The sequence below is a fragment of the Lactuca saligna genome, chromosome 1, assembly GCF_052625555.1.
Source record: "Lactuca saligna cultivar CGN05327 chromosome 1, ASM5262555v1, whole genome shotgun sequence".
Taxonomy (NCBI): domain Eukaryota; kingdom Viridiplantae; phylum Streptophyta; class Magnoliopsida; order Asterales; family Asteraceae; genus Lactuca; species Lactuca saligna.
In genome coordinates this window covers 54,423,273-54,432,946 of record NC_136417.1, presented here as the reverse complement: position 1 = coordinate 54,432,946, position 9,674 = coordinate 54,423,273, and positions in this window count along the sequence as shown.

Genomic DNA, 9,674 nt, shown 5'->3' with positions numbered 1-9,674 from the left:
CGTAACGCTCTTGTCTCACGTTTTGGTGATACCTCTCCAACAAGTCTTGATGCATCTCGTATGGATACATGTCCTCGTAGGACTTTTGGAATTCGGAGTTCATGGTGGCGATCATGATGCAATGTACTTTCGTTGCATCTCGCTCATGAGTTTCAAAGGCGGTGATTTCGGCGGGAGTAGCAACTTCGGGGTTGATTTTCTCGAGCTTCTCATCGAGGACATACTCTTTATCCTCATAGCGAGCAATGGTGCGAATGTATCTTATCCATTCGCTAAAGTTCGTTCCATCGAAGGTGACCTTTTGGCAAAGGCTCATCAACGTGAAAGAACTAGCAGTAGCGTTGTTTGCGTTTGACATCTATAGAAAGGACAAAGATAGATTAGAACAAGAATCCCTAATTATCACCCAATAAGAAAATTTTGGTCTAGGATCCAACAATAACATTTACATACTAGAAAAGGGATTCCGTAATCTAATATGCAAATAAATTGAAGGTAAGTGAATGACGATTCACTAATTCTCCATTACAAAACTTAAACTATTAGTCCTAAGTGTTTTTGAGAATTCCTAGGTTCGGATGAGATTCATTGAACTATTCAATGGCATGTTTAAATCTCGATATGCCCCTCTTGTTTGTGACTGGGATGCCGAGGATCACAAAGCGGGTGTGAATTACCATGCAAATTCACATGGTGCCTTCATTGTAACGATCACCTATTCGATGTGCCGGTAAACCACACACGCTCCATCGAACTATGATAAACAATGAATCACCCTTTGCCACCTTCGCTTAGAACCAATTAGTGTGCCGGTAAACCACACACGCTCCACTAACTTCTTAGCAAGGTGCAAAGTGTAATTTCATGGGATTGCATCAATTCACTTTTCCTAAAGTAACTAAGATTGGGAAATTTTTAAAAACGTGTAGTTACTTTGTGTTTCTTATTATACTTTTAATGAGAGGATGAGGTTGCCCTATCCTACCCGTTCGGCTAACGACCCTCCACCAATCAAGCAAGCGGTGGGTGTGAGTGTACACCCATTAAGCGCCATTTTATAGGCCGCAAACTTATACCCACCTTATAGATCGGATTCGTGAATGAGGCCTACTAGCGGTAAGACTAGCATTTAGTTATACATATATATATTATTCTAGTAATATCATATAAGTATAGGGTTGTATTTTAAAACCTTTTAAAATCTAGGGTTTGAAATTTAAGTTGTCTAAATTAAAACTTTTAATCACAAATATAAATTTCAAAACTTTAGGGTAGGTTTTAAACATTTAAAACATGGAGGATCAAATAACAAATAATTCCAATTAACAATTAATATCCTAATTATCTTTCTTTGATTTATCTAAGATTTCTTTCAAGAGAATTATCAAAATAATTAATCATTATCATATAAGGAAATTAAATATTTTATTAGATGATAAATATCTTTAATTAGATCAAGATAATAGTCATATTTATCAAAAAATCGGATTTAGATTGATCTAATATGATTAAGGTAAGTTTCCATAAGATAATTATGAAAAAATCCCGAATCTGGCCATTCCTGACGCCTGGACTCGCCGAGTCACAAGGGGACTCGCCGAGTCAGGCCTACTCACCGAGTCCACTTTGGAACTCGCCGAGTCAGTGACTCATAAACCCAAAAATCGAATTTTGCAGGTTTGTTTCAGTTAATCAAGCAACAATTTAAAGAAAACCAAGCTAGGCTCTGATACCACTGATGGGTTTTAGCCATAAGAACTTTCCTATGTGCGCATGAAAAACTCTATTGCTCGGATCTAGGCTTTCTAATTAAACATGCTTTGAATCCAAGACTTCTAATAGCTAATTAGGTTAAATAACAATGATGAAACAGATCTAGAATCATACCTTTGAGTTCCTTGTTGATCTTGTTTGTCTTGGAGCTTCTAGAGTCACAAATGTCACTCCTCTAATGGCTTACAAACACCAATAGCAAGCAAGATGATTTAGGAGAGAGGAGAGGGGAGGAATTCGGCCAGAGGTTCCTTGCTTTAGGTTGTGTGTCGAATTCCCTCACCACTAGGGTCTATTTATACTTGTAGACTCCTTAAGGGTTTCAACCTAAACCCTAATTGGATAATCTTCTCTTAAGGCTATCCAAATCCATTCCATAGATAATCTTCATGTAACGCCCGTAGATCCGGGCTAGTCAATTTAGAGACGATAAGCATCAAAAATGACTTTTTGATGGAAGATTATTTAGAAGTATTAATCTTAACCAAGTTGTAGTATATGTCACAAGGTTTCCGTGCATATAAAGAACGCCAAAATCCGAGTTATAACAAAGAAGTTATGACCTGTCGAAGTTTCGTGACAGAACCGACACGACCTAGCGTGACCCAGCGCGACGTAAATAGTGAATTTAAGGTAGATAGATATCTATCCTTAGTGATCTAAACGAGAGTTGAAGATTTCTTCGATAGTAGTCCAACGATAAAAAGACAGACGAAAACAGAGTTCAGATGAAGGAGTTATGAATTTCGAACAGAGTTTTCCTGTCCCGGCCTACTATAGATAATATATAAGTAATATACTTATAATATATTAAAAATAAAGTCAAAATTAGCCAATGGAGTCTAAACGAGAGTTGTAGATCATAATCTCACCTTCGCGTCGATATAAAGAACGTCGAAAACGGAGTTCGTATGCAAAAGTTATGAATTTCTGAAGTTCGGGGCGCGAAACCCCAAAACTGTCAGAGACCACGACGTGGCAAGCAGTGCCACGACGTGGGAAGTCTCCTGACAGCTCCGGGAGTCCCCCAGATGCAACTTAGGATGACGCATGCAGTGACGATCAAGCCCACGACGTGGCAAAAGGATCCCACGACGTGGCAAGGGCCAAATTTGCCCTATAAATAGATTTGAAGGGCCAGACGACTATGGTTGCTCCATCCCTTCTCTCCCACTCCCGATACACCCTCTAAGCCCTATTTTAACCCCCCGAAGCCCCGATATCAACCCCGAGATCCGAAGCAAGTCCCGAAGCACCGAAGATCCCGAGAAGAAAAGAGTTTCCGAGCCGAAGCTCTGCCCGCGAGAAACCCGGTGTGTGAAGTGATCCCGGTTTCACCGAAGAATACTACTTCTACAAGCCGTAGTGCTGTCCGATCATCTTCTGATCAGGTGAGTGTGTGGTATCTTTCTTATAACACATAAATATGAAGTATTTTCTATGAAATACGTGCTATGTGTTTATATATTATTTGTCTATTTGAGATGGACGTGGAATTGACGTTTTATACAAGTGTTAAATGATTTAAACTGTGTAAGTATTTATATCTACAAAAATGTTGAGTAGAACTTGGGTAGATGGGATAGTTGGTGACTATGGAGTTAGCGCCTATTGTATAAACATTGGCAACGATGTGACTTCGTGCCTATTTGATGAACCTTGGCGACTATGGAGTTAGCGCACGTTGAGTAAACCTTGGCGACTATGGAGTTAACGCTTGTTAAGTGAACCTTGGTGACTATGGAGTTAGCGCCTCATAACTATGGATTTAGTACTTGATAAATAAACTTTGGCAGCAATGGATTTCGTGCCAATTCCTTAGGAATAAATGAATGAAGGATAGTCAGTTCTTAGGATAAATATTTAAGAAATAAATGGAGATAATAGGGGGTGGGTAATTGGATTGATTGTTTGATAATTGAATATAATAAATGTATTATTGTGGGTTGAAAACCCTATATGCTCACCAGGCTCCCAAGCCTGACCCTCTCAGTTTTCTTTGCATTACAGGTAATGACACAACGGTATAAGTTGGTGGTCTTGACGAGAGAATTTGGATTATAGATCAGTAGCTATAAATAACTGTTGTAAGGTCTATTTTATATTGTTTATGCTTTTGGTCTGTATCAGAACATGACATCCCGATGTTTTATTATTTAATGAAAATACGTTCTCTTTGAGAGACATCTTGATAAATTTTATCATATTTTGTTTTGGAACAAATTCCGCAACTCTTTTAAATCAAAAGGATTTACTCTGATTTTTATAAAACAAAGCATAAACAAATCGGTCTTTTCTGGCCGTGAAATTGGGGATGTCACACTTCAGCGCTCACCGTAATATACTAAAAACTACAGAAAGAGAAGTCGAATCACGAGGGACCGAAATGCTCGGAGGATAAGAAGAGAAAGACTCTTGAATCAAGAGAATGGTGCAAAAAATATGAGAGGCTAGAGGCTCTTATTTATAGTAACGAAATTTTCAGAAACTACCCTTTATATTTACTTAAATGACTAAATACTCCTTCATAATACTATTTTAAATAGATTTGATGATATTTGTACTAAAGTAATATCGAAAGTACTCAACACTAGTCTTATAACGACCATATCGTCAATACCTTTCTAATGATATATATATATATATATATATATATATATATATATATATATATATATATATATATATATATATGTAAACATATATATGGTTTATACTGTATTTTAATATGTAAATGTGCTATTAAAAATTATAGCTCGTTCATACGCTCCGTTTTTTACGTTCTTTATATCCACACGTAGCTATCGACGAGATCTATAACTTTCGTTTAGACTCCGTTGGCTAGTTTTGAATTTATATTTTTGTCCCTATTTTTATAAAATTAAATGATTTTAATAAAATCATAACTCTCTCGTACGGACTCCGTTTTTGGCATTATTTTTCTCAAAATTCCTATTTTAAGGAGTACTACGATTTTCATTTTGGTCGCATTAGCTAAAAGTCAACCGTTCTCTTCGTAGCTTTTTACGTCACGCAATCATTGTGCGCAGCTGACTTTTATATTTTATAAAAATCATATCTAATTCATACGGAGTCAGATTTTTAAAAAATTTATATTTTCGGGATCAGGAAGACGTGTACTTTCAAAATAGTTAATATATATATATATATATATATATATATATATATATATATATATATATATATGTTTTGGTGCACTTATTTTTACGATTTACAGATGATTCGGCTGATTTTTCCTATTTTATTATATTATAATAATCATGAAACACATAATATTCATATAATTCTTCTTTATCATGTTAAATAGGTTATAATTTTTGATCTTAACTATTACATCATCACATTAATGCTTAGCCTAGAAACACGGACGTTACAATTCTCTCACCCTTCGGATGATTCCCTCCCGGAATCACACATCAGCAAACAGATATGGATGGTGACTCATTATGTCAATCTCTATCTCCTAGGTGAGGTTCGGCCCATTCGTATGTTTCCATCGCACAAGCACTAAGTCGGCCATCTTTTGTCGTAACTTTTTTGTCTTACGGTCAACAATTGCCTCAGGCTCTTCGATTAGCCTCTTATTTTCATCCATCCTTAACTATGAAATTTGAATTATGTCGGGAACTTCACCCGTGAACTTCCTCAAATAGCACACATGAAAAGTGTTATGAATACCATTTGGTATTCGAGCTTTTAAGCTTGGTTTCCAATCCTCTGAAGAACTTTGAATGGTCTAATAAACCTTGGACTTAGCTTTCCTATCTTTCCGAATCTTATAAGTCCCTTCCAAGGTGAGACTTTAAGCAAAACTGAATCTCCAACTTCGAATGTAATCGGCCGTCTCTTTTTGTCAGCATAGCTCTTTTGATGATCATGAGCTGCTAACATCCTTTCCCTGATCACCTTCAGCTTTTCAACAATCTGATGGACTATCTCGGGGCCCAGAAACTACTTTTCTCAAGCCTCAAGCCAACAAGATGACGTACGAAACTTCTATCCGTACAAGGCTTGATAAGGTGCCATTTTGATGCTCGAGTGGAAACTGTTATTGTAGGAAAACTCAACCAAAGGTAAGTGCTCATACCAGTTATCTTGGAATTCTAGGGTACATGCTCTGAGCATATCTTACAGTGTTTGAATCGTTTTTTCGCTCTGTCCATCAGTCTGCGGATGGTAAGCTATACTCAAACACAACTTCGTACCCAATTCCTCTTGTAGACTTCTCAAAAACCTTAATGTGAAATGACTATCATGATCTGATACAATCGTTAAAGGAACACCATGAAGTCTTACCACCTCCTTCACATAAGCATTTGAGAGCTTATATATCAACCACCTCTCGTTGGCTGCTATGAAGTGTGCACTCTTAGTGAAACGATCCACGACTACCCAAATCATGTCGTGACCGTTCTTTGTCCTGGGCAGTTTAGTCACAAAATCCATGGTAATGTCTTCCCATTTACCCATGGGTACAGGTAAAGGTTCTAAACTCCCATACAGTTTCTGATGTTGTGCCTTAACCCTTGCACAAGTTACACACTCGGCCACATACTTTGCAACATCGAACATCATCGTTGGCCACCAGTAGTAGGGTTTTAGATCCACATAAATTTTAGTGCTATCGGGATAAATCGAGTACATGGTTATGTGAGCTCCTTCCATGAGAAGATCTCGTACTCCTCCTATCCTAGGTACCCAAATCCTATCTTGGAATACCTTTAATCCTTGACTGTTTGTACTGAACACTAACGTTTTGCCAAAATATTCTTCCTTTCGGTCATTTTTCTCTGAAGCTTCTTCATGAGCTTTCTTGATACTTTCCACAATAGTCATTTTTCTCTGAATACCTTTAATCCTATCTTGGAATACCTTTAATCATTTTTCACTGAAATACCTTTAATAATAATAATAATAATAATATATATATATATATATATATATATATATATATATATATATGTAACACCGTAAATTTCAAAACAAAATTTTCAAATTTTGTAAAACATAATTCCATCAATATTCATAAAAACAGCCATTTTAATTATCCAAACAAGACAATACAAAATCCCAAGATCATAATATCAAGCTCTGAACGTGTGTGTGTACGGATCAAGCCGGCGCCTTCCCGCGGTCGTCACTAGTACCTGAAACAATAACATCAAACACTGTAAGCACAAGTCTTAGTGAGTTCCCCAAAATACCACATACAACACATATTAGCCACTTTAGGCTATAACTTTGTGGGTCCGTGCACCCAAACTCTGTGAACCCTCAGGTTCTAGCTCTGATAGACATGCACCACATAAATCACATAGAAATAATGCAGTACAACACATAACATACATAACATACAAATACTCTATCACATAACTCTGGTTACCTACTCAAGGTACAGTATAGTGAGAAGACTCACCTCGTGTGTCTCGGTAAATCGTAAACCTGAAATTGCGAATCACTCGATCTGCCGAGCTGTAGCCCCCCCCCCCCCTATAGCACAATACATCCCTAATTAACACTTTCCCAACTAGGGTTGACCACACTATAACCAGACAATTTAGGTCAACGCTGGTCAACGGTCAACGGTCAACTTTGATCGGACTCGGCGAGTGCGCTATAGCGACTCGGCAAGTCTGAGCGTATACACCAATTTCCCTGGAATCCTCCCTTGACACGTCGAGCATTCGCTCAACTCGACGAGTTCCACCTGGCATGAGTTGTGGGGCCACCACGACTCAACTCGCCGAGTCTCAAAACAACTCGGCGAGTCCAGTTTGACTCAGTCCACCGGTCCATTCTGACTCCCCCTTGACTCACTGAGTCCACCCTCCCCAACTCGGCAAGACCACTCACTGTGTGGTCGGGCAACATTCATGCTACTCGCCGAGTCTGTTCTTCAGACTCGGCGAGTCCGTGCCATGCAATGACTCAATCTTGCTCATAAAGTCAGATCCAGTCCATTAATCCATAGATCCAGTCCCTCCAAGCTCATTTAGCACGTAAAGTTACAATCTTGATGCACATACAACCTCTATATGACCATATATGATGTTTTTGACTCAAATACCACAACACAAGGTCCTAGACTCCATTGTTATACATAAAGCTTGATGAGTGAGGCTCTCCGGACCTCTATGGATCCAGATCCATAACCTCAACACAAGGAGGGAACCATTGGGCATCAAATCATCCCATAAATGACCATATTAAGCCCTAAATCGCATAATGCTTCACCAAACAGAATATGGACCGAAATCATACCTCTAGATTGATGATCTAAGCTCCAAATCCACGAAATAGCAGCCTCCTTTGCTTCCTCTTGCCTAGAATCTCCTTCTTCTTTGCTAAATGGCACACACAAGGTCAAGAAATGCTCCTCTCTCTCCACAATCACTCAAGAACACAAGGGTCTCTCTCTAAGGGTTGGGTGAGCACAGATGACGGCCATAAGGCCCTTTAAATAGGCCTCAAGCCCGGGATTTTAGGGTTTCTTTACACAGCGCAGACTCGCCGAGTCCATATCCTGGACTCGCCGAGTCCAGGCGCGATCTATTGTCAAATCCCGCGTCCCTACTCGGCGAGTCTGAGCTCCAACTCGCCGAGTCCCCCTCATAATTCAACAAAATTAACTTTACAAATTACCTGGTGAAATCCGGATGTTACAACTCTCCCCCACTAGAACTAGACTTCGCCCTCGAAGTCTCGCTCTAAAACAGCTCCGGATGCTGCTTCCGCATCATATGTTCCGGCTCCCAGGTCATTTCTGATCCTCTCCGATGTTGCCACTGAACCAATACCAAAGGTACCTCCTTGCTCCTCAAAATCTTGATCTTCCGATCCCTAATGGCCACTGGTCTCTCAGCATAATTCAGGCTTGCATCTACCTGAATGTCCTCTAATGGAACCACTGCCGACTCATCGGCTATACATTTCCTCAGCTGCGATACATGAAAAGTGTTGTGAATCTGCCCCAACTCTGCTGGTAACTCCAGCCGATAGGCTACCCGGCCTACCCTTGCAATCACACGAAATGGACCTATAAACCGGGGCCCCAATTTGCCCCTCTTCCTGAACCGGATCACTCCTTTCCATGGAGAAACCTTCAGGAGAACGAAGTCGCCGACCTGGAATTCCAGCTCGGACCGGCGTCTATCCGCATAACTCTTTTGTCGGCTCTGAGCGGTCAATAACCTCTGTCTGACCAGCTGAATCTGCTTTGTCGTCTGATTCACGATCTCTGTACTGCCCATTACCCTTTGCCCAACCTCTCCCCAACAAATGGGAGTCCGACACCTCCTACCATATAACAGCTCAAAAGGCGGCATTCCGATGCTTGAATGATGGCTGTTATTGTAGGAAAATTCTGCCAAGGGTAAATACGTATCCCAACTACCCCCGAAGTCCAATACACATGCTCGAAGCATGTCCTCAAGTGTCTGAATCGTCCGCTCACTCTGGCCGATGGTATGGGGGTGATATGCGGTACTAAAATGCAGCTTAGTACCCAACTCCTCATGAAATTTCTTCCAGAACCGGGAAGTGAAACGCACATCGCGATCTGAAACAATCGAGATCGGCACCCCATGCCGAGATACAACCTCCCTCACATAAATCTCCGCCAACTTCTCCGCCGAAGAACTCTCACCGATGGCAAGAAAATGAGCGCTCTTTGTCAATCTATCCACAATCACCCAAATTGCATCGACTCCTCTGGCAGTCCTCGGCAATTTAGTGATGAAATCCATAGTGATCTGTTCCCATTTCCACTTGGGAACCTCCAATGGCTGCAACTTGCCATGCGGTCTCTGGTGTTCGGCCTTTACCCTTCGACAGGTCAAACACCTCTCGACAAACCATGCGACATCCCTCTTCATACAAGG